General features: G+C 35.1%; 1 long non-coding RNA gene across 1 annotated transcript in view; it reads right to left on the bottom strand.

The window, feature by feature from the left end:
- Positions 1-210: 210 nt before the first annotated feature.
- The window catches only part of LOC119876392, a 60,547-nt gene continuing 33,168 nt past the window's right edge, over positions 211-27,589 (bottom strand). Inside the window, exon 4 of the long non-coding RNA XR_005361316.1 lies at positions 211-472. This is a non-coding gene — a long non-coding RNA (uncharacterized LOC119876392). The remainder of the gene's footprint in view (positions 473-27,589) is intronic.

The raw sequence follows: 27,589 nt of genomic DNA, 5'->3' as shown, positions 1-27,589 counted from the left end.
ATTAGATGTATAGGAGCTCAGGTCTTCCTATTTTTTTTGTTTTGTTTTGTTTTGTTTTTATTGGAGTTCGATTCGCCAACATATCTATTTTTTTTAATAGCAGAATCCTTTACATTCCAAAGTCAGTTATGAGGGTAAGAGGACCTGCCTATCAAATGGATAAGAAAAATAATATTCAGCACAAATAGAAAACACCCACTGAAATACAATCACATTTTAATCATTAGAGAAATCTTGTGATCTCCATATCTGGATAGAAGTCTTATGAGCCTTATATTTAATATATACGTGGTAATAGAACACAGAAATACCTTCTCATATCCACTTCAAGGAAGAAATCATCTGGCAGCAGGCACCATAGTTTGAGCTACTCAATATGTCTAACTTTCATATATGCTCAGCTTCAGGCAACAATATGTCTGCATATATCCACGTAACTACTGAACTTCAACAGATGTCTGTCTATTTTGAACTGAAAATACAGAGTAAATGAAATCGAATTAAATACCTGTGGGAAATTCTATTTCAAGCCAACCAAAGTACATGTAGGAACAGATAAACTCTGTAAGAGCAAAAAATTAATAAAACATTTATAACTACCTCATGTCCCTTTCAGATATAAAATTAATAAAACTGACAGTGGTTTTTAAAATACAGTTACCCTCAATATACCAACTTGTAAGAAGGTAGGCTCATTCGGAAATGAATTGTGAGCAAATGGAGATTTCTTATCCTCTAAGAGGCTGCTGGTGTGCAAACATGGATTTCGGAATTCTTTTCACCTAAAAATTTGTAGCATTTCCAGAAGGAATGTGTTTGGTTGAATGGGATGACAATAAACAACTGCCTTCGATCAGCAAAACACTTTGCGTGGTCCTTTTCCACGTTTTAAAATCTTAGATATTATCTTGAGCTCAGCATGTTTGCGTGTCAGATGGATGTTTGCAAAATGTTGTCATCCCCGGGGAGCTAGGAGAATTCAACCTCGGCCCGATGCTAAATAAATATACATAGATAGACACACACACACACACACACACACACATCAGAAGAATTCTTCCAGTAAAATACCAATACAAGGTCTGAAAGTCAACATTTGTTCTCCAAATGTCTGCACTGTCCATATGTATTTACTCAAATCTTTATTATTCTTAAATTTTTGAGAGGAAAGCGATGAAGTTCTGCCATGCCGTAACAGTACAAAGCCTAAATTAATAAAATAGAAATAGATAGCGTGCCTAAATGGAAGAATATGGAGACATGATGATTAAGAACACAAGCTCTGTGGATAGAGCCCAGCCATCTCTTGAGCTTGCTGTGTCTCTGGCCAGCTGATTAGTAAAGTAAGGTAACTATAATTATTTCATAGGGTAGTTAGGAGATTAAGTAAGATACCATGTGCCAGGTATTTAGTACATTGCCTATCTCATAGTAGAAAATGCAGTGTTATCAAAATATTCTTATCAATAAATTTAATTATAGAAAATGAGTGACTGAATACTGTCTCAGTTGTTTTGGTCACCTTCATGGGTAGTTCATGGGCATTTTTGCAGACTAGCAATCCAAAGGCTCTAAGACTCTTAGAAACTAGAGGACTTCTGAGGATCCCGGGGTGGCTCAGCGGTTGAGCACCTGTCTTTGGCCCAGGACGTGATCCTGGAGACCCGGGATCGAGTCCCACATGGGGCTCCCTGCATAGAGCCTGCTTCTCCCTCTGCCTGTGTCTCTGCCACTCTCTCTCTCTCTCTCTCTTTCATGAATAAATAAATAAAATCTTAAAAACAAAAACAGAGGATGTCTTGCCCAACTTTCACCTCATCCCATGGATGATCTGAAGATATATTTTAAAGGCTAAACCTCTGCAGAACTCTCAGTTTCTATTTGAAATTCTAATCTGGTGTTTGTGATCTAGTTTCTAAAATATGGGTGCAGAGTACCTTTAATGGGGAACATCGGGTTGTTCAATAGAAGGTGTTTTCTCAGAAACCTGGACACTCAAAGCCAAATCAATGTAGCCCATGTGGTACAAAAGAAAAATTTAACCCCACTTTTAGGCCTACTGGAATTATAATCTAGTCAGTTTTGAAAATCAGAATCAAGATTTCAAAGACACACTAGAGTCAGACTATCAAATTCATGAGATTAAAAAAAAATCTATAATCTTTTACACATCATTATGTTTAAAAATTTGTTAAAAAGTTTGCCATGCTATCATATGTTCCATTTGGCAATAGTCTTGTCAGGTCCAATGAAAACTCTATTCACTGGATATTAGAGCATTTAAATATGGCTGCTTTGAATGTTTTTTTTTTTTTTTTTTTTTTTTTGTAGCCACACCTGGTACTAATGTGTTGATGAAAAGTCATTCAGGAAAGGAAGTCCAAAAACATGGTTGCCATTGAATATTCTCTCTAGGACAGGTATGTTGATCAAATATCAAGCTATACTGCCAGGTCTGATGCATAATTAATGGACACTTGGACACTTAGCACTTAGCAGCACAGAACTGAATAAAGAAAATTAAGCACAATTTTAGACACATATCATGTGTTCTATTCCACTGGTTTCTATCACTGAGAATACAGGATAAGTGGTTCTGTGCTATCTCCTGCTACCAAACAAAATTAAATAATGCTACCTTTCTATTTGTTAATATTATACAGCTTACAAACTACTTTCACGTGCAATGCTCATTCAACCCTCACATCTATATGAAACAGTTTGTAAACTCTCAAGGAAAGCATTACTATTTATATTTTAAGACCTAAGAAATGTGAAGTGGCCCATGCAAAAACAGAGATAAACAATAAACCTAGAATTTCCTCTTAAAGTGCCCCCAATGATTAGAGCACCAACAAAGACTGCTTTGGGACTAATCAAATATCTGGAAACCTACAGCTCACATCATGATGACCATGCTAGTTCCAGAGGTGTCAAGAGACAAGAGTTGGCATTGAATGGGCTCCAGAAGCCCAGTCTTCTAATTATGACCAGCGGACTATTGGGCTGGTACTTGAGATCCGAAAGGAAGAGTGGATGTACATTCTGGGGTATAATGTTCAATCAAAATGGAATATTGTAATGAGTGGAACTGAGAGTATTTCTAATATCATCCAACAGAGTTAATAATTCTGATACTGTCAACTAAAAAAAAAAAAAAAAAAAAAAAAGCCAATTCCAGCATCTGCCTTTGCTTATATGTGGCTAGATTTCAAATATTTCCAAACCATATGTGGATTTAAATGGATTTGATGATACTGTATAGCTGCTTTTTGATTTCTTGGTTGATTTTTTTTTTTTTTGCATATTGGAAAGAGAATATGAAAGATCAAATGAAAAGAACTGTTGCCAGAAAAATGTTTAGTCCATCTTTCTTTTCAAAACATTGGATTCATGAGCTCAATCTTGTTTTATTGACTTTATAATTTCCTGATGTTTTTACTTAGTTTTTCTTAGGGGATATATATATATATATATATACACACACACACACACACATATGGATGTCTACAAATTAATCTTATAACCTCATCCATAAATGACTTAATACATGACAGGGATGTAGTTTTATATATAAAATGTCCAATCAATGTCAGAATCATTAGATTCCTAAACAACAGAAAAAGAATCCTGAGACTCAACGGGAATAGGGTTGCATACAACCAACAGTCCTGCTTTATTTCTGTAACTTATCTCAAGGCAGCAGGGAGAATAGTAAATAAAAACTTGAAGGCATATTTGGTTGGACAAGGAGATCAGACTCCAAAATATTTATAAATGTTGCCAAAACAATTGAGTTAGCACAGAAGCCCCATGGGAGGAAGCAGAGTGAAGCCCAGCAGAGAGAGTCCAGCAGTGACAGACATCAGAATTTAAGAAAGAAAGAAACAAAAATACTCCCAAAGCTCAGAGACACATACTGAAGGGCAGAAGCTATATTCCTTGCTATATTCCTTTTCTGATTGGGAAGGTATAAGAATGGAGTTGAGCTGAAATGAGAATAAGCCCTGGTGAACCTGGCTCATTCAAGAAACAGAGGAACCAGAGCTAGCTAAGATTAAAAAAAAAAAAAAAGTTATATTTGCAGGAAGTTTAGTGTTATCTAAAAGACAACAGTCTTTTGGGACACCTGGATGGCTCAGCAGTTTAGTGGCTGCCTTCACCTCAGGTTGTGATCCTGGGGTTTGGGATCAAGTCCCACACTGGGCTCCCTATGAGGAGCCTGCTTCTCCCTCTGCCTGTGTCTCTGCCTCATTCTCTCTCTCTGTGTCTCTCATGAATAAATAAATAAATCTTAAAAAAAAAAAAAAGACAACAGTCTTTCTTTTGTTAAAGCCATCTAATGTAGAAGATCATCCTGACCTCTTCCCACCTAAGGAAACTTTTGCAAAGAGCTGATACAGGAAAATTCAATGCATTCCATGGGGAATGTATCTTTGTATGATATAAAACTTTAAATGTGTCTTTATATAAATCAAAATTCAATACATTTAATGAAGAAAAGTAAATTCAATAAGTAGCACAGCATCATTACAAAGAACCTATAAGAATAAGGAGTAAAGCAGTAAAATTTTTAATAGATAAAAACACTCATTCACAGAACACTGGCCCAGAGCACATAAAGTTATGAATAACACTGTTTGCCCCAAAGTAATAAAAACAATCTTCTTTACAAGAAAACTCACAAAGCAGAAATGCCAGATCTAAAGAAGAAAATATTGAAACAGATGAGATGAAGTGTAAACTGTGAGACCTGAGGAAAGAAGCAGAGATATAAAATGAAAATATCACAGAAATTAAAATAAGGCTGAAAAAAGATTAAAGGTAACACATTATGGAAAACATAAAAGGGATATAGAAGACAAAATAAAAACAGCAAATACTGAAAAATAAAAATAAAGAACTAAAAGGTATTACAGAAAAAAATGAGAGCTATAGATGATAGATGTAGAAGATCCAACATATACATAAGTGGAATCCCTAAGAAGAAACTCTAAACAACAATCTAAACAGAAAAAAGCAACTGTTTAGAAACACAATTCAAGTAAACTCTCTATATAAAGACCATAGAATGTGCTAGGGAGAACTTACCCAAAACAGTCAACATGGAGACATAATCTAGCATATCCACTTGTCTTCAAAGATGAGAAAGAACCCATTGAGCAATCAGGCAAAAACATCAAGTATGTTATAAAAAGGAAACAATCAGGGTGAACTTGGGTTTCTCATGAGCAAAATTTATCACCAAGAAAACATAATATAATCTAGAAAACACTTAAGGAAAGAAAGCAAGAGTTGAAGATTTAGCATCAAACCAAAGGAAACTTTAAATTTCCAGGCTATAGACAACAGATTACAACACGCAACGATTCAGGGACTGTTGTTTCCATACTTTTTGTTTTGTTTTGTTTCCCTACTTTCTTGACTAAACTTCTAAAGACAAAGGACTGAGCATGAGCTTTAATACACTAAGCTAAAGAACCAAGACTAAAACACATTTGGAGATTAGAGTGACACAAGAAAATGTAAATATTTTATTCCCTAACAAGCTAGAGATGATATTATGAACAGAAATTGGAAAAAAAAAATAGGAAAGTGGGAAAATAAGAACACAGATACCCTCATGTTTAGTATCTGGAGTAGAAGTATAGCATTTAAAGATGACATGTTAAGTAATACCCACATAAACATTTAACAACACAAACATAAATTTTAAAGCTAAATGATGGAGAAAAGGTAGGGAAAAGGAGAAAAAATAAGAAAGATTTTGATTTCATATATGGGAATTCATAAAGAACTAAGACTATTGCATGAAGCTATAATTGCAAAAGTAATATAATAAAACTGCAAATCTTAATATCAATAGAATCACATAGAGAAAGAAAAATGAAGAAAACAAAACACATACCTTATGCTACACTGCCTTTTCTCTCTCAGTCTGTACATGTTTCCCTACAATCAATATACAGAGGAAGAGAAGACTCAGGCCTGGCCTACTGAGAGTTCTGAACAATATGCAGGCATTAGCCAAAATTGGACAGCTGAAGCACTACAGCCCCCTTGTGAGACATCTCTGAAGAACAGTGGTGAAGAGAAATCCCCTTGGTAGACAAAACTGAAAAGTGCACCTAGTTGTTCTCTTGGTAAGGAGAAATGGCCAGATGTGTAATTATACATAAATTCATGTGTTGTGGCCAATGGTTTGGCTACTTGGTCAGGAACTTGAAAGGAACATGATTGGAAAATTAGTAACAAGGAATTTGGGGAAGAGGTATGTGGATAAAACTCTCTGATTGGGCCAAAATCTCCATGAAGATAGTTGTGTCTCATATGAATGCTCATCAAAGGGTGACTCAGCAGAGGAAGATTTTTCATCAAGTGGACAAGATGACTTACTCTATGGATGCCAGTTAGTCTCCTTCTCCATGTTATTGGAGTCTCCACCCCTGTTATTGTCCAATGAACTCATGAACAAAGTGACCATGATGACAAAGATGGAGGGTATGCACAACCTCAGCATCATGGGCTTCCACTCATGAAAGCTGACCTGGACATGGCCACTGCTGAGTAGTCAATCTGCCAGTGGCTGAGTCTAATACTGAGTACCCAAAATGGCACCACTACCTGGGATGATCAGCCAACTATCTGATGACAGATTGATTACACTGTATGGCATCCATTATGGAAGGGACATTGATTTATTCTTACTGAAATAGACATTTACTCTTATTATGGATTTGCTTTTCCTATACCCAATACTTCTGCCAATGTACAATCCATATATTTATAGAATGCCTTATCTACCAGCATGGAATTACACACAGAATTACTTCTGATCAAGGAACTTACTTCACAACAAAAGATGTGAGGCAATACCCTATGATTATGGAATTCACTGGTCTTACCATGTTCCCCACCCTTCTAAAGCAGCTGGCATGACAGAATGGTAGAACGGCCTTTTGAAGATTCAGTTATAGCATCAGCTAGGTGACAATACATAGTAGAGCTGAAATAAGGTTCTCTAGAGGGCTACATATGCCCTGAATCAGCATCCAGTATATGGTGCTGTTTTCTCCCATATCTAGGATTCAAGGGGTAGGAATAGGAGTGGCCACCACCCACTATTAACTCTAGTGACCCACTAGCAAAATCTCCTGGCCTACAGGTCTTAGTTCCAAAGAGAGGAATGCTTTCACCAGGAGACACAATAATTTCTGAAAATTAAGACTGTCATCCAGCCACTGTGGACTCCTCATGCCTCTGAAAAAACAGGCAAGAAAAGGGAGTTACTGTGCGGGCTGAGTGACTGAGCCTAACTACTAAGGGAAAATTAGACCATTACTCCACAATGGAGATACAGATGAGTATGTCTGAAATACAAGAGCTCCCTTAGGATGTCCATTAGTATTACCATACCCTGTGATTAAGATCAATGGAAAACTATAAGAACCCAATCCAGGTATACCTAATAATTACCTAGACCTTTCAGGAATGAAAGTTTGGGTCACTCCACCAAGTAAAGAACCACGACCAACTAGGTACTTCCAGGAGGCAAAGGAAATGTTAAATGGTATTAAAAAAAGGTAGTTACAAATACAAGATCTGACCATGTGACAAGCTGAAGAAATGAGGACCATAACTGTCATGAGTATTGCATGTTTGTGTTGTGTATATATCAAATATATTCATTTTCTTTCCTCTCTTGTTTCCTTATCATGTAATATAAGATGTAATAACTTTGCATCATAGTATTTAAATATTGTTAATTTTACATCATAGTGTTTAAGTTATAGGATATCAAGGAAAAGAATAAATATCACTAAAAGAATTTGTTCCTCTTCTGGGGAAGGGCTTAATGCATTTTTGGTTGTACTCAGGGTAGTCACACCATGAGAGTAGAATTATGATGCTGTTATTATCTGTATTTGGAGATTAAGTATGGTTTAAGGAGATTCATATGGGTGTTGAATTGACAAAGGGTAGACTTATAATAGTTAATTTTATGGTTCAACTTGATTAGGCCTTGGAGTGTCCAGATAATTGGTTGAACAATATTCTGAGTATATTTGTTGGTGTGTTTCTGGAAGAGATTAATATTTGAATTGGTAAACTGAGTAAAGCAGATTGCCCTCCCTAGTGTGAATGGGCCTCATCCAATCTGTTGAAGGCTTGAATAGAACAAAAAGGCTGAATAAGGGGGAATTTGCTCTCTGTGTGCCTGTCTTTATTAGGACATTGGTCTTTTCATGCCTTTGGACTCACCCTCAGACTGAAACTTACACCATCAAGTCTCCTTATTTTCAGGCCCTCAAGCTTAGACTGGAACTTATACCATCAACTTGGGTCTCCAGTTTGCCAAATGGAACTTGTTGGCCTCCATAATCACATGAGCCAATTCTTCACTATAGATAGACAGATAGAGATAGGGATATACATATCCCTAAAAGAAGCACTTAAAATAAAAAATAGACGGTTATAATCTTCATCCTACTGGTCTTCTCTCTTCTGGAGAACCTGACTCGTTCAGATTGGAAAACTAAGAATATTAAATAAAGTTATAATTACAAAAGTACTAGTGAGAACAAAACTGCAAAATTTTCCTTTGTTGTTGTTCAGGTTTAGTTGACATACAATGTTACATTAGTTTCAAGTATACAATATAGTGATTTGACAATTCTATTTATTACATAGTGCTTGCCATGATAAATGTAGTTACCTACCATCTGCCACCATACAAAATTATTACAATTTTATTGACTATATTCTTAAGGCTGTACTTTTCATCCTCATACCTTATTTATTTTATAACTGTAAGTTTGTATCTCTTAATCTCCTTCACCTATTTCATCCATCCCACCTAGTCACCTCCTCTCTGGCAACCACTAGTTTGTTCTCTGTACTTATGAGTCTGACAAACATTTCTTAGTATCAGTAGAATCATATACAGACACCAAATCAAAGAAAACCAAAAGACTGGAAACTATACATTTAGGAAATATAAAATAATTAAGTTCAAAAATATCTGCTACATTGATAAATGTAAGTAGGCTTCAGATTAGATTATTAAACCCACTATATACTGTCTTTAAAAGAAGCACTAAAAATAAAAATAATACAGAATAGCTAATCATAGAATAATGGCATGCCAGACAAATGAGAAAAAGAAAAAGAAAAGGAAGCAAAGGCTGCAACATAATATCAGAGAATTACCAAAGGTAATTATACAGTGGTAAACATGTAATATTTATGACTATGTATGCCCCAAGTAACCAAGGAATATATAACGAGAAATAAAAACCTACTAAAAATAGGAAATTTTAATTCACTTCTCTAGATTATGACAGATAAAGGAAAAAATCAAGTAAAGATATGATATAGATATGACTGACATAACAATTTACTCAGTTGATCTGGTTATAAATATCATTCTGTATCCTGAAAAAAAGAGATTACACTTTCTGTTTAAGTGCCTATGAGATAGCCACAGAAACTGATGATGTACGAGGATTCAAAGAAAATCTCAATACATTGCAAAAACTAGAAATGGCATGGACAAAATTCTCTGATCACTATTCCATGCTATAAATTAACAATAAAATCAGAAAACTAAAAATAAATATCTCTTAAGTAGAACTTAAGAAGTTGGAAAACACATACATTGAAAGTGCTGAAAGAAAAAATCCTATAACTAAGAATACTCTATCCAGCACGGCTATCATTCAGAATAGAAGAAGAGATAAAGAGTTTCCAAGATAAATAAAAGTTAAAGAAATATATGACCACTAAATGAGCTCTATGAGAAATATTAAAGAGAAAATTTTGAATGGCAAGGAAAGGGTATAAGTAAAGGTAAGAAAAATAGGAAATGCAAAAGCAGCAATATTAAGTATATCTATAAAAACCAGCCAAGGGATTCGTAAAATAAAAAAGATGTAAAATATGGGGTGCCTCGGTGGCACAGTCAGTTAAGCACCCTACTCTTGGTTTCAGCTCAGGTAGTGATCTCAAGGTCATGAGAGGGAATCCTGTCAGGCTCTAGGCTCAGCAGGGCGTCTGCTTGAGATTCTCTCTCCCTCTCCCTCTGCCCCTCCCCCGGTGCTCTTGTGCATGTGCACTGTGTGCATGTGTACTCGTGTGCATGTGCATGCATGCTTTCTCTCTCTCAATTACATATAAATATTTTTTTAAAAGATGTAAAATATGACACCATATACCTAAAATGTGGCAGAGAGAGGAGTAAAGAAAGGGTTCAAACTTAAGCAACCATCAACTTAATATAGACCATTATATCCATAAGATGTTATATATAAACCCAATGGTAACTACAAACCAAAAATGAGAAATAGATATGAAAAAATAATAAAGAGAGAAAAGAATCCAAATATAACACTAAAGAAAATCAGAAAACTGTGTGAGGAAAGAGCAAGAGAAGAAAGGAACAGAGAAGAACTACAAAAGGAACCAAACAAGTAACAAAATGGCAATAAGTACAACCTATCAATAATTACTTTGAATATAAATGGACTAAATGCTTTAATCAAAAGACATGGTGATAGAATAGGTAAAAAAACAAGACCCATCTATATTCTGCCAACAAGAGACTCATTTCAGACCTCAAGACATGCAGATTGAAAGTGAAGGGATGGAAAAGCACTTAAACACATGGAAGTAAAAAGAAAGCTTCGGTAGCAATATTAACATAGATAAAATGGACTTTAAAATAAAGACAGGCAAGGACATGATATAATCATAAACAATCCAACAAGAAGATATAACAGTCATAAATATTAGTGCACCCAACATAGGAGCACTCAAATGCATAAAGCAGCTAATAACACACATAAATAAATTAATTGATAATAATACAATAATAGTAGAGGACTTTAAGACCCCACTTACATCAATGGATAGATTATCCAAACAGAAAATCAACAAGGAAACAATGGCTTTGAATGACACACTGGACAGATGGGTCTAGCAGATATATTAATAACATTCCATCCTAAAACAGAATATACATTCTTCCCAAGTGTACATGAAACATTCTTCAGAATAGATCACACATTAGGCCACAAACAAGTCTCAACAAATTGAAAACGTCTCATACCATGCATCTTTTCCAACCAGAATGCTATGAAACTAAAAATCAACCACAAGAAGAAATCTGGAAAGAACACAAATAAATTGAGGTTAAATAACATGCTAATAAACAAAGAATGAGTCAAGCAAGAAATCAAAGAGGAAATAAAAAAATGCATGGAGACAAATGAGAATGAAAACCCAATGGCCTGAAATCTTTGAGATGCAGCAAAAGTTGTTCTAAGAGGGAAGTATATAGCAATACAGGCCTACCTCAAGAAGTAAGAAACATCTCAAACACCTAAGGGAGCTAGAAAAAGAACAACAAACAATTTCCAAAGCCAGTAGAAGCAATGAAATAATGAAAAGTAAAGCACAAATAAAATAGAAGTTAAAAAAAGATAGAACATATCAATGAAATCAGGACCTGGTACTTTGAAAAGATCAACAAAATTAATAAACCTCTAGCCAGACCCATAAAAAGGAAAGAAGAATGAAAGAATGAAAGAAAGAAAGAAAGAAAGAAAGAAAGAAAGAAAGAAAGAAAGATCAAATAAAATAAAAAATAAAAGAGAAGAAATAACAACCCACACCACAGAAATACAAAAGATCATAAGAGAATATTATGAAAAATTATATACCAACAAATTGGACAACCTAACAGAAATGAATAAATTCCTAGAAATATATAACCTCCCAAAACTGAATCAAGAAGAAATAGAAAATTTGAGCAGGCTGATTACTAGCAATGAAATTGAATCAATAATAAAAAACTCCCAACAAAGCAAAATCCAGGACCAGATGGCTTCACAGATGAATCCTACGAAATATTTAAAGAAGAGTTAACACCAATTCTCTGATTTCTCTTCAGATCATGTAAATTTTACACCTTTTACTAAAGAAGAGTTAATACCTATTATCAAACTATTCCAAAAAATAGAAGAAGAAAGAAAATTTCCTAATAATAAATTACTCTAACACCAAACCAGAAAAAGACACTACATACAAAAGAACTACAGGCCAGTATCTTTGATGAACACAGATGTAAAAATTCTCAACAAAATACTAGCAAACCAAACCCAACAAATTGTTTACCACTATCAAGTGAAATTTATTTCTGGGCTGCACGGGAGGTTCAATATTTGCAAATCAATCAACATTATACATCACATCAATAAGAGAAGAAGACAAGGATGTCCACCATCACCCCTTTTATTCAACACAGTACTCTAACTTCTATCCACAGCAATCAGACAACAAAAGGAAGGAAAAGGCATCAAAATTGGTAAGCGAGAAGTAAAACTTACACTATTGGCAGATGACATGATATTATGTATAGAAAACTCTAAAGACTCCATGAAAAATTACTGATAAATGAATCAGTAAAGTTGAAGGATACAAAGTCAATATACAGAAATCAATTGCATTCCTATACACTAATAATGAAGTAATAGAAAGAAAAAATAAGAAAACAATCCAATATACAATTGCATCAAAAATAATAAAATCCCTAGGAATAAATTTAACCAAGGAGGTGAAAGACCTGGACTCTGAAAACTATAAAACACTGATGAAAGAAATTGAAGACAAGACAAACAACTGGAAAAATATTTCATGCTCATGGAATGGAAGAACAAATATTGTTAAGATGTCCATACTACCGAAAGCAATCTACAGATTTAATGAAATCCCTATCAAAATATCAACCTCATTTTTCACATAACTAGAAAAATAATCCTAGAATTTGTACGGAACAACAAAAGATCCTGAAGAGCCAAAGCAATCTTGAAAAAGATGAACAATACTGGAGGTATCATAATTCCAGATTTCAAGATATACTTCAAAACTGTAGTAATCAAAATGGTATAGTACTGGCACAAAAACATAAGACACATAGATCAATAGAACCAGAATAGAAAATCCAGAAATAAACCCTTGATTATACAGTCAATTAATCTTTGACAAAGGAAGTAAGAATATGCAATGTGAAAAAGAAAGTCTCTTCATCAAATGATGTTGGGAGAACTGACAGCAACATGCAAAAGAATGAAACTGGACCACTTTCTTACACCATCCACAGAAACAAACTTAAAATGGATTAAGGATATAATGTGGACCTAAAACCATAAAAATCCCAGAAGGCAGGACAGACAATAATTTCTCTGACATCTGCTATAGCAATATCTTTCTAGATATGTGTCCCGAGTCAAGGAAACAAAAGCAAAAATAAATTTTTGGGAGTACAACAAAATAAAAAGCTTTTACATAGCAAAGTTAACAACCAAGAAAAATAAAAGATACCCAACTGAATGGGAGAAGATATTCGCAAATGACATATCCAATAAAGGTTTAGTCCTCAAAATGTATAAAGAACTTATACGGGATCCCTGGGTGGCACAGCGGTTTAGCGCCTGCCTTTGGCCCAGGGCGCGATCCTGGAGACCCAGGATCGAATCCCATATCGGGCTCCTGGTGCATGGAGCCTGCTTCTCCCTCTGCCTATGTCTCCACCTCTTTCTCTCTCTCTCTCTCTCTCTGTGACTATCATAAATAAATAAAAATTAAAAAAAAAAGAACTTATACAACTCAACAGAAAAAAAAAAAAAACCCCACATATAATCCAATTAAAAATGGGCAGAAGAGGGACACCTGGGTGGCTCAGTGGTTGAGCACCTGCCTTCGGTCCAGGGAGTGAACTTGGAGTCCCAGGATCAAGTCCCACATCAGGCTCCCTGCATAGAGTCTGCTTCTCTCTCTGCCTATGTCTCTGCCAATCTCTCTCTCTGTGTCTTTCATGAATAAATAAATAAAATCTTTTTTTAAAAATGGGCAGAAGACATGAATAGACATTTTTCCAAAAACGACATCCAGATGGACAAGAGACACATGAAAAAATGTTCAACATCACTAATTATCAGGGAAATGCAAATTAAAATCACAATGAAATATCACCTCACACCTGTTAGAATGGCTAAAATAAAAAACTCAAGAAACAAGCATTGGTGAGGATGTGGAGGAAAAGGAACCCTCAGGCACTGTTGGTGGAAATAAAAACTGATACAGCCACTGCAGAAAACAGTATGGGAGTTTCTTAAAAAATTAAGAAGAATTACCATATGATCTAGTAATCTCTACTGGATTTACCCAAAGAATACAAAAACACTAATGTGAAAAGATAGATACATGCACCCCGATGTTTGTTGCAGCATTACTTACAACAGCCAAATTATGGAAGCAGACCAAATATCCATCCATAGATGAGTGGATAAAGAATATATATATATATGCAATAGAATATTAGTAACAAAGAAGAATGAAATCTTGTCACTTGCAACAACATGGATGGATCTAGAGAATATAATGCTAAGTGAAATAAGTCAGAGAAAGACAAATACCATACGATTTCACTCATATGTGAAATTTAAGAGACAAGGCAAATGAACAAATAAAAAAAATAGACGCTAAAAACTAAAGAGAACTGATGATTACCAAAGAGGTGGTAGGTGGGGTGATTGGTGAAATAGGTGAATAGGATTAAGAGTACACTTATCTTGGGCACTGAGTAACTTATAGAACTGCTGAATCTCTATATGGTACACCTGAAACTAATATAACACTATACATTAACTACTGGAATAATAAGTGTAAAAATAAAATAAAAATTTAAAACATTTTTAAAAAGACAGAAAACAAAAACTGAAATCTGGTGCGTTGAAAAAAGTCAACTGGCTAATTCAGTCAAGAAAAGAAATGAAAAAAATGTGTTAATGAAGTCAGTACTAAGGGAGAAATAACCATAAAAATGAAAAAGAAAAAAAAAAAAGACCAAACCTTAATAAACTGGACTTGAACAAATGGAAAGGCATTTTGGGTATGAAGACTCAAAAATAGCAAAACTAACCCTTCAAAAGATATAAAATAAACAGTGCATAAATAGCACAATTTCCATAGAAGAAGCACAGAATTTCATCAAAGAGCTATTGCTGCCTCTTGCCCATTTTCCCTAGCCAAAATACCAGGTAGATATAATTTCTCAGGGGAATTGTACAAGACTTTTAAAAAACAGATATTTCTAATGTTATTTAAAATGTTTTAGAGTATAGACAAAGAATTAAATTTTCTTTTTTGAAGTAAGTAGGGCACTGATGGTAAAAATCTAATAAAGCACATAAAAAATAAAACTATCTCTTATGTCTTGTATGAATATTGAAGAAAATTTCTTTTTAATAATATTTTTTTTAAATATTTTTATTTATTCATGAGAAACACAGCAAGAGAGAGAGGCAGAGACATAGGCTGAGGGAGAAGCAGGCTCCCTGCAAGGAGCCTGATGTGGGACTCGATCCCGAGATCATGCCTTGGGCCAAGGGCAAAAGCTCAATCACTGAGCCACCCAGGGGTCCCAGAATATTGAAGAAAATTCCTAAATAAGTCCAGCAGCATATTTAAAAATAATGCATCATTTCCAAGTAGAATTTATTACAAGTCTGCAAAAGGAGGTTTAATATCAGAAAATCTATTAATCTATAGGTATGATCTCTCAATTACTGGCATAAGAAAAAGAATCATAGGGACCCCTGAGTGGCTCAGTCATTTGAGCATCCAACTCTTGGTTTCGGCTCAGGTCATGGTCTTATATGGGTCATAGGATCAAGTCCCATGTCAGGTTCCATGCTCAGTGGGGAGTTTGCTTGAAGAGTCTCTCCCTCTGCTCCTCCCTCTACCCACACTCTCTCTCTCAAATAAAATAAACAAATCTTTAAAAAAAACAAACAGAAAAAAAACCATAAATTATCTTCATATGTATTAAAAAGACATTTGACCAAATTCAAGAACCATTCTTCATGAAATTCTTAAGAATATATTTATCAATTGATAATTCTTTAAATATTAGAATATGTTTATTGCTGCCCCCAATCAGTTTTATGTTTAAGGGGGAAACACAAGAGCATACCCACTCAGGAACAAGGCTACAATGGTCCTATCACCAGTATTATTTAACATTATACAAGAAGTACTAGCCATGCACTTATGCAAGAGAAACAAATTAGAGACAGAGAAATTAAAAAGGAGATAAAGTTATCACTATATGCAGATTACATGATAACATACGTAGAAAACCCAAGGAAGTCAAGTGAAACACTACTACAAATAAACAAAAAATTCAGTAAATTAGAAGGTGTAAAATTATAATTAGAAGTTTCATATACATAATCCATATTAATTGAAAACATAATGAAAGAAAATACCTCATTTCTAGGGAAAGGGGCTAAAAGAAATGTTCAAGGCCTTGTAATCTAAAGAAAAAAAATATTAAAACATTCTCTGAAAGACAAAAGGAAGTCTTGAACAAATGGAAAGGCATTTTGGGTATGAAGACTCAATATCATAAAGATGTTGATCCTCCCTAAGATAACTTGTAAATTTAATGTAATTCCAATAAAAATAAAAGCCAAGTTTTTTTTTTTTTTCAGAACTAGAGTTTAAAACTTATTGATCTTAAAATCTATATGGAAATATAAACACAAAGTCAGGAAATCTCCCAAAAGGAGAATACTGGGGGAATTTTCTTTGTTAGATAAAGCTTTAATAATAAAGTATACTGCTGACACACAGACAAATGCCACAGTCAGAAGGAGACCTAAATACATATGGAACAGACCTAAATACATTTTAGTATTGATATCTCAAATCACTGACAAAATAGGACTATCAATCAATTATCTGGGAACAACCAGGAAGCCATGTGTAGAAAAAGTATGGCTTGATCTATATTTCACATCATAACCCAAGACACGTCCCAAGTGGGCTAGAAATTTATGCTATAGATACAAACACATAAGAATAATATGACACTTTAAAAGTACTGAAAAAATAAAATAAAAGTATTCACTGAAGCACTAAAACAACATATTGGAAATAGCCTTACTGCTCACCATAGGGGACTGGTTAAATGCATTAATAACATATCTTTAAAATGGAATATGGGGATCCCTGGGTGGCGCAGCGGTTTAGCGCCTGCCTTTAGCCCAGGGCGTGATCCTGGAGACCCGAGATCGAATCCCACGTCGGGCTCCCGGGGCATGGAGCCTGCCTATGTCTCTGCCTCTCTCTCTCTCTCTCTCTCTCTCTCTCTCTCTCCCTCTCTCTGTGACTATCATAAATAAATAATAATTAAAAAAAAAATAAAATGGAATATGATGATTTTATGTTAAAAAAGATATTTTATATGAATATATTATATCAAAAGGCCTCCAAGCTATAATAAGTGAAAAGACTAAGGAGTAATAAAATGTGCAAAGTATATTGTTAGCTGTACTTAAAAAGAGGAACAATATAATAATATATATTTGTGGGCAGCCCCAGTGGCTCAGCGGTTTAGAGCCGCCTTCAGCCCAGAGTGTGATCCTGGAGACCCAGGATTGAGTCACAGTTGGGCTCCCTGCATGGGGCCTGCTTCTCCTTCTGCCTGTGTCTCTGCCTTTCTCTCTATGTGTGTCTCTCATGAATAAATAAATAAAATCTTAAATATATATATATATATATATACATATATATTTGTATTGGCTTGTATATAAATAAAAACTCTTATGAAGTATAACTGAGAAATCAATAAAAATGATCACCCATTAGGGGTCTACAAGAAACAGATGGCTAAGGTCAAGGATGTGAAGGAAAATTGTAGCTATATACATTTTTATACTTTCTATCAGAAAGTTAAACCAGGTAAATACTTATGCAAAAAGTTAGTACATATTTTTAAATGACAATAGTCCTAATCTAATTATAACCAAAGTGAAACAGGAAGGTCTATAAACAATTTGTCTATTAGCAGACAAAAACTCTACTAGCAGAGATAAATTTATTTCACCAATAAATATGTCCATAATGCTTTTTTTGTAAATAAATACCACTTTAAAAAAAAAATGTGGGGCATCTGGGTGGCTCAATCAGTTAAGCATTTGCTTTCAGCTTGGGTCATGATCCGGAGTGGCTGGGATGGAGTGGCTCCCTGCTCAGCGGGGAGTCTGCTTCTTCCTCTCTCTCTCTGCCTCCCCCAACTCATGCTCTCTCTTGCTCACTTGCTCTCTCTCAAGTAAATAAATAAAACCTTTAAAAAAAATTTTTTTAAAAGAAAAAAAAAAAGACATTCTTGAACTTTACAGCCTAGGCCAAATGCCCGTGTTTTATATTTATACACACATGCATCCCCTGTTCTTCCGTAGAACACTTATTAAAATTAATAATCAGGATGCCTGGGTGGCTCAGTGACCATCTGCCTTCAGCTCAGGGCGTGATCCTGAGGTTATGGGATTGAGTCCCGCATTGGGCTCCTGAAATGGAGAGCCTGCTTCTCCCTCTGCCTATGTCTCTCTCTGCCTCTCTCCCTGTGTCTCTCATGAATAAATAAATACAATCTTTTTAAAAAAAATTAAAAATTAAATTAATAATCAACTCATAATAAATTATTCAGTGTCTGTCTGCCATCCTAGAATGTAAACATCACAAGGGCAGCAACCAGGGCTGTCTTGTTTACTTGTTTCTTGCAGTGTTGACACACAGCAGGTACTCTCTCTGTGTTACATGAAGGAGTTGTGTTTTAAAATCTAGATGTTTTATTTCCATTTGTTCTGAGAGTCAAAATAACTATTGCTACGTCCCTGGTTCACTGCTACTTAGATAGAGGGGCTGAGCAAGATGCTTGCTGACATCTTCTCTGCTGTGCTGCTTCATGCAGGTATCTATCCTTCCTTTGGAAGAAAGGGTTAAACTGAAAATCTATTTGCAGGAGACCTCTGAGGTTTCAAACACTTGATGTGCTCTTGAAAGAAGTTTTGGAATTTTCCCCACATTCATTCCACTCTTCTGTACAAAAGAACTCTCCACATCCATCAAGTTTTGGCCATGCTAATGGCCACTACAGTTAGAGATGTCATTTTCCAGCTTCCCTTAATTTTTAGTGAGGCTTTGAGTCTTGGTTTTAGCTATAGGTTTTAGCAACAATGTCTGCTTCATGTCCTCCAAAATGAAGGTGTTTTCTCTCTTTCCTTCCCTTGGCCTGGAACATGGGTATAGTGTGGTGCAGGTGAAGACAACTGGAACAAATGGCTTGGAGCCAGAGAGGAAAGCCAATGGAGCAGATGGCAGAGTCATCCCACCAACCAAGGTTCCTAGGTGACTTTGTAAAGCATAGTGCAATTACCCATCTTGAGCTATGAGATAGAAAGAAGCTTCTAGAATATTTAAACCACTGTACTTGGAATCACTTTTTTTTTAAATGGCAACATTCAACTGCTGGGATTCTTAGTTGCTGATCTATTTTGCAGAGAACAAAATCCACTCTACCTAGTTTAAGAAGAAAGGGATTTTCTATAGCCCATTAGATAACTTATGGAACTTTTTGGAAAGCCAAGAAAACAATCTTGGATTACACACTGTCAAGGGCAATGTTGCCAGAAAAAACGTCCAACTCACAATAGATTTATTCCCAAGAAAATCCCACTGATGAGAGCACTCTAAGCTAACCCCCCACCCAGTATCATCCGTTTCTCTGGGTTCCACACTAACTTGTTGAACTGTGAGAATGAACACAGCTACCCATAGAGCTCAACTGGGTCCTGCCTCTCTGTGTCACACCAGGGTGGGCTCTGGCTGTAATGTATCGATCTACTTAGCTCTCCTTCCTTTCTGGCATTAATGTTTCCTGTAAAGAAGCTTTTGTATCAGTCTCTTGGGGGTGTTTGGTGCTTTCATTTGCTCTCAGCAATATCACTGAATGGCCCATTTCTTCTTTAAGGGTTCCTAAAAACGTGATCTTTCAAAATTTTTCATTTTAAGTTCAGCATAATAAAATGCTTTAAACAAGGGATGTCATTTTCAGCAAGAGTCATCCTGTCACAATTCTAGGCCTAATTCCAAAACCATCCCTGAAAGGACATGATTTATGGACAAAGAATGAGTTTAAGTCACAAAGTTGGCAAGTAGTCAAAATAGATCAACTCTCAATTATTAACATTCTGAGCCATATGTGAATTGACTAGAAAGCAGATCTTGGGTCATAAACATTAAGACTTGTTCTTTCCTTTCTGTCAGTTTAAACACCAAAAGCACTTTAGGGAACTAAAGAAACATGAACATTTGTAAAGGAAAAAGACTTTTACTTCTATTGCCAGGATACTCTTTCACATTCTTTCTAATGTTTTATTTAGTTTAATGTTTTCTATAATGTTTACAACTTTCCTAAAAGGTACTTCATTGTGACTCAGCAAAGTATGTCACCTTCATATATTTTTCATATTTTTACTTGCAAGCTTTGATATATGTACACACCCATGAAGCCATCATCACAATGAAGATAATGAGGTGCCTATCACTCCCCAAATTCCTCAATCCCCATGTAATCCTAAAACCCAGAGCCCCAGGCGTTCATATATTTTCATATAACTTCATATATTTTCACGTAACTGCAAACTGTCTCTTCAGTGTTTAAAACATTTTTCATCTTAGTTTTGCCAGAAATCTTCCTATAGTCTATAATATTCTCACCTTCCTTATTAAATGGAAGATACTTCTTTCATATCTTAATGAATACCTATCACTACTTACACTTCGAAGAGTAAAATTCTAACTACTTTTCAAACTTTTTTCTCTTTCTATATTATTGGCAATCACTTTTTACTGGAACTCCATCAAATATGTGGATGCCATCTCCTCTTTTTAAATGTATTTTTTAAATAATTTATCAAGCTTAATTGAAGTTGTGTGTTAAGCAAAGCCAAGAGGCTCTGCGTGAGGGTTTCTAAGTTTATCCAGGAAGTAAAGAATTTAATAACTTCAGTGAGCTACAGTGCTGCAGCTTTGTCAAGGCCATGCCAACCTGCTTTTCAGAAAATTTCTGGTTGTGTATATGAAAGACTAGGTGATCGTAGAAATCTGACCCCAAAAGAGAGTGGTTTTACTATAATTTTAGATTCAATCTTTTTGAAAACAGTTTTATTGAAGTATAATTGATATATAATAAACTACATATATTTAAAGTGTACACTTGCAAGCTTTGATATATGTACACACCCATGAAACCATCATTACAACAAGATAATAAGCATACCTATCACTCCCCAAAATTCCTCATCCCCTGTGTAATCCTAAAACCCAGAACCCCCGGAAACCACTGATCTCCTTTATGTCACTACAGGTTAGTTTGTATTTTCTAGAGTTTTAAATAAATGCAATCATACAATATGTATTGTTGTTGTTGTTGTTTTTGGCTGTTTTCCCCCTACTCTGCATAATTATTTTGAGATTCATCCATGCTGTAGCATGTACTGATAATTCATTCCTTTTTATTGCTGAGTAACAGCATACTTTATAGCCATACCATAGTTTATCTACCCATCTGTTTATAAACATTTGGATTGTTTTCATTTTTTAGCTATTACTAATGTGAGCTTTTATGTACAAGTGTGTGGTGTTATGGGCTAATTTGTGCTCCCTGTAAAATTCATATGTTGAAGTTCTAGCCCCCATTATCTCAGAATATAGCATCTTATTTGGAGACAAGAGGATATATAGAACTGATTAAGTCTTGTCCTCGTAAGAAGAAATTAGGATAAATGGAAAGACACCAGGGGAGGGGAGGACATGCACAGAGAAAAGACCCGTGAGGACATAGCAGGAAGGCAGTCAGAGAGGCCTCAGAGAAAACCAACCATACTGGTACCAAATCTTGGGCTTCCAGTCTCCAAAGCTGTGAGAAAATAGATTGGTTGCTTAACCTACCTAGTCTATTTTATTTTGTTATGGCAGCCCTAGCAAATTAATATATATGGACATGTACTTTCATTTCTCTGGAATAAATAAATACCTAGGAGTGGAATGATGGGTCATAATGTAAGTATAAATTTAATTATTTTTAAGTGAAAAGTAAATTCTTTTTAATAAACTGAGAAACCATTTTTCAAAATAGTTGTACCACATTACGTGCTAACTAGCAGTATGTGAGAATCCTAGTTCCTTTGTACTGGTAAGGTCAGTCTTTTTAATATCAGTAATTTTAATAAGGTGAACTGCTAGTTTCTAGAAGTTCTATAGTTTTAGGTTTTCATTTAGGTCTATGATCCATTTTGAGTGAATTTTTGCAAATGGTGTATAAATTAAGGTTATTTCCCGTTTCACCATTTGTTAAAAACACTATTGAAAATCAGTTGACCATAAATTGTGAGTCTACTTCTAAATTCTATTTTGTTCCATTGATCTATTTCTCTGTCTTTACAATAGTGCCATACTATCTTGATTATGATAATATTTTACTAAGCTTGAAATCAAGTAGTTTTAGTCCTCCAACTCAGTTCTTTCCAAAGTTGTCATGGCTATTGTAGGTCCTTGGCATTTCCATATGTATTTCAGAATTGGTTTATCAATTCCTACAAAAGAACCTGCTGGGATTATGATTGAGATTGCATTAAATCTTTAGAGTTAGTTTCAATTAGTTGATTTGTTTTCCTAGTATGGTTCACATTTTCTTGCTTCTTTGCATGACTTGTAATCTTTAATGACCAGCAGACATTGTAAATTTCCTCTTGTTGGGTGCTGATAGTCTTGTGTTCCTCTAAATATTCTAGAGCTTTGTTCTAGGATGCAGTTAAATTACTTGGAAACAATTTTATCCTTTCATGTCTTATTGGACTAGCCCACAGCAATGCTTAGTCTAGAACTATTTACATTCTACCACTGAGCCAAGACCCTTCTGTGTATCAAACCCAAGTCCTGTAAATCATGAGCTTTTCTACTCTGGCTTCTGGGAGGAAGTTCTATTCTCAGCCCTGTATGAGTGGTGGGCACTGCTACTTCTAACACGTTTAGGCATTTCTTTTCCCAACTTCAGGCAGTTTCCTCCAAGACAGGTCCTAATCACTACTCAGCTACACTCTCAAGGGAAACCCTTTGCAGATCTCTGACTTCCTCTCTCTGTGCGGCTCTCTCCTTTCCAATACTCTGTCCTGTGAATGATAGCCATCTTAGTGTCCTGGACCCTCAGCTTTACCTCCTCACCTCACAAAGTCCACTACTCACTCTGAGTTCCCCCCCTCCTAGCACTGTGACCTGGAACTCTCCAAGATGGTAAGCAGAGTAATCACAGAGCTCTTCTTGCTTATTTCCTGTCTCTCAGAGATCACTATCCTTTGTTGCCTGATGTTCGGTGTCCTGAAAATCACTGCTTCCAATATTTTGTCCATCTTTTGGATTGTTACTGGTAAGAAGAATATGGTCCCTATTACTCTATCTGGGTCATAAGTGGAAGTTCCTCACAATCTGTTTTTTTGCCAACGTTTTATAACTTCAAGATAAAGGCAATGCAATTTTTAAACAATATGTCACTGATTAAAACTTTTAGTAAAATGTTAGCTATTTTAATTCACTTATTTTTCTTATATTATGCCATTCAGGAACTATGCCTTTTGATTCTAACCAATGTGGGATTCCTTTTCCATTCTGTATCAAGCATTGTCAATAATAAAGGTAGCACTGGACAATAAATATTGACTTTCTGTCTTTATGTGCCAACTCTGATTTGTTATGGCCACCAGATTGTGTTGGCTCATAATAGTCTATTTGCTACATCTCCATCAATAACTAAAAGCAAGTAGAGAGGAAAAGTTTTAAGTTAAGAAGTTGTTTCAAATTTTGGTTAGAGTGCTAAAACATTCTCCAAAAAGAATAAGGCCTGCTGTATGCCAGACACTGTGCTAAGTGTTTTACATATCTTATCTCATTTTCCTTCCTTCCAAAAACTATGAAGTAGATACCATTTTTAATATACAATACTTAGGGGAGGAAACTGAGGCCTAGCAAAGATACATTTGCCTAAAATTAACAGCTAGTAAATAATGAAAATTGAATTCTAGGCTAAACAGTCTAATTCCAAAGCCATGTTCATAATCACAATCAACATAGTTTGGGCATACATAAAAATGGAAGAGCAGAACAGAAAAGAGCTCAAAATCAAAACCACTATATAAATGGGATTTTACTGTATGATAAAGATGACACAAATTAATTTAACAATTACTGCTGAACAACTGGCTGTGCAATATATATAAAAAAAATTATTACACCATACAAGCAAAAGATACAATTCACACATTTTAAAAAATTAAAGTACAAAATAGAACTAGTACTAAAAAGAATGTAGAACACCAGAAAAATAGGTTCCTGTGTCACTCAGGGTGGGCTAAGTTGTATGCCAGGAACACAGACAACCTCAGAGTCTCAGTGCCTTGGACAACAAAGGTGCATCTCTCCTTCATTTATATGTCCAACACAGATTGACAGGCATTCTCCTCATCATGGTCACTCAGGACCCAGACTCCATCTCAACTATGTTTCCACAATCACCACAGCAGGGAGAAGCAGAGGTTTCCAGCTAGAAATAATTAGTCTGATCTTGAAGAAGCCACGTGACCTATGGCTACAACCCATTGGCTAAAACAAACCATATCAAATGTTAAGGTCAAAGGGGTTGACAATAGTGCATTCAATCAAAGACCTGGAAGGAAAAAGAAATATTCCGAATAGCCTTAGTAACTATTCCTTTGCTTTTACCTCAGTTTCATAAGAATGCTGCTAGATTTTAGTACTAGACATGATTTTTGTTTTTGTAGTTGTTGTTGACTTGTGAAGAATTCTTTTGATTATATTTTAATTTTTATCATATTTATATATATGTATGCAATTTTTTACACTTCTATTTTTATTGTATCATTAAAAATTATTTTTAACAAGTTTTCTTCACTCAAGTTTGCCATCAGTTTTTATCAGGGAGAATGTTGAATTTTATCTTTTAAAATCTATAAAAATAAGCACTTTTTTTCTCCTTCAACCTTAATAATTACTATGAATTTTCTACTTTGAATCATTCTCGCATTGCAGGGGAAAACCTTACTAAATCACAATTTATTATTATTTTGTTTAAATGCTTCCAGATTGATATATATTTCAACAGTTTATTTTGAATGTTTTCATTATCATATCTGAAATCAGGCTACATAGTCTGATATTTTTGTTCCATCTTTGTTGATGACCTATATAACTCACGAGTGAAAACTACCTATTCTAGTGTCTCTAAGAAAGTAAATTTTGAAACATCCTAAATTTCTTCTACAGTTGTTGGTTTATTCAGATTTTTGAACTTTTCTTAAGTTCTTAGCTTAAACTATCCATTCTACCCAGATATTTTTTTTAATTTTTTTAATTTATTTATGATAGTCACACACAGAGAGAGAGAGAGAGAGAGAGGCAGAGACATAGGCAGAGGGAGAAGCAGGCTCCATGCACTGGAAGCCCGATGTGGGATTCGATCCCGGGTCTCCAGGATCGCGTCCTGGGCCAAAGGCAGGCGCCAAACCACTGCGCCACCCAGGGATCCCCTACCCAGATATTTTTAATGACAAAGTTGTAGATGGTCCATTTTAATTATATTTTCAATCTCTATCTAAGGTTATATACCCTTTTTCATTCATAATATTTGCATTTGTATCTCTTACATTTTTTTTCTTGGTCAGAACATGCCAAACATTTACCTGTTTTACTGACTTTTATAAAACTGGCTCTTGATGTTACTCATTAATTTTTTGCTTTATTACTGTCTTATTCATTAATTTCCACTTTCTTCCTCCTTTTGTAGTTGAATTCTTTAATTTCTGGGATCTTTTCTAGGTTCTTCAGACAAAAGTTTAGTTTGTTTCATTTCAATTATGATCATTCTATGTGCTATCTCAACTGTCACAACTTCTCCAACATCTAAAAGGTTTCTCTCTGGAATGAATGAGTGTGTGTGTGTATATGTGTGGATGTTTTAAAAGTAATAATTTGACAGAAATTTATGCAAAAGAAACAAAATAAATTTCATAATGGTAGGACTGTTCACTTCACAGGGCCAACTGCTGTGCTTTAAAGCACTTGGTGAATGAATAAATGTACCTGTTCCTTGCAAACATCTCTCAGGTTCTTGTCTCTACTCATTCACCTGGAATGCCCTTTCCCATTTTTGCTTGGTAAATGTGTGTCAATTCTTCAAGACTGGTTCTAGGCCATTTGCCAAAAATCAATTGCAGAAAGCCTGACTTTCCATTAGGCCAATTTGCCAAATTTTCTTGTTCCTTTGAACTATTTCTAAAGTTTACAACAATTCACATTGGATGGGACAGTTTTAATAGTTTTTAAACATTTGTGTAAACTTTCAGTTGACCACTTCATTTTGTTTTCATAACAGCATTTTAAGGAATGTTTAATTTGTCTCTACTCAGATTCTTGGTGCTACAGTTGGAAAAAACTGAGACAGAGGAAAGGGATTTCTACTGGGGGCAAGATAAAAAGGAGGGTCAGTAAACATTGTTTCTCACGCAGAGGCAAGATGTCCACATAAGAAAAAGGATAAGTTCATGGCCCATATATTCAAAAGAATATATTCTCAAATGTAATTTTATAAGTACATTCTACTTATAAATAAGAAGCCGCACCCAGATTCCTCCCCTGTTTCCTACACATATAGCCCTGTTTCATCTCACCTCTGTAGTCTCCTTCTGGGAGGGCTGTGCTATGTGCTGACTCTGCTTCCTGTCTCTTCCCAAGTAGTCATTCCATCCCTGCTCCTTCCAGTGCCAGCAGCAAGGAGCTGGGGCAGAGACAAACCCAACATTCCTTTGCATGCTATTATGGAGACAAAATTAAAACTAGCTCATCAAAACTAAAGCAGTGAAAGGAAACAAGTAAATCCATAGAAGCAGTTATTTGGTGAATGGAACTCATTTCCTCTAGGACTTCACTCACTTGACTATTCTACAAAGCCTTCTCTGACTCTACGTGGCTGAATTGGTGGGTGCCACTATACCCTGTTCACACCACCATTATATCACTTAGAAATGATTTGAAGATAGAAGCATTCTATCTATCTTATCTGATTTCATAAATAGCTCACTTTATAGACTACTTATGCATTCAACATCTACTTAATAAAAAAAAAATTCTTCATTGAACAGATATTTATGAAGGGGGCGTTAAATGGGAGAAGGAGTGAAAAGGTACAAGCTTCCAGTTAAAAATTATAAGTCATGGGGATGTAATTACAGTATGGTGACTATAGTTAATAATACTGTATTTCATATTTGAAAGTTGCTAAGATGGCAAATCATAAAAGTTCTCATCACAAGAAAAAATGTTTTGTAGCTATGTATAGTGATGGATGCTAACTACACTTATTACAGGGATCATTTCATAATATATACAAATATCAAATCATTATATTGTACACCTGAAACTAACACGTTATCGGTCAATTTTACCTCAATAAAAAGATCTTTTTAAAAAACTGAACACGTTTACTATGTGCTAGAAAGTAGAGTAGATGCTAAAGATTAAGGTTAAGTAAGTCCAAGTTCCAGTCCAAAGATCTCACTCTGGGGGATGCAGACCAAGTCTCAGAAATCTTTATATTCACCCTTCCACTTTGCAT

Source organism: Canis lupus, chromosome 6, assembly GCF_011100685.1.
Source record: "Canis lupus familiaris isolate Mischka breed German Shepherd chromosome 6, alternate assembly UU_Cfam_GSD_1.0, whole genome shotgun sequence".
Lineage (NCBI taxonomy): Eukaryota > Metazoa > Chordata > Mammalia > Carnivora > Canidae > Canis > Canis lupus.
The sequence above is the reverse complement of the archived record's forward strand: the minus strand, read 5'-3'. Positions and strand labels throughout refer to the sequence as shown.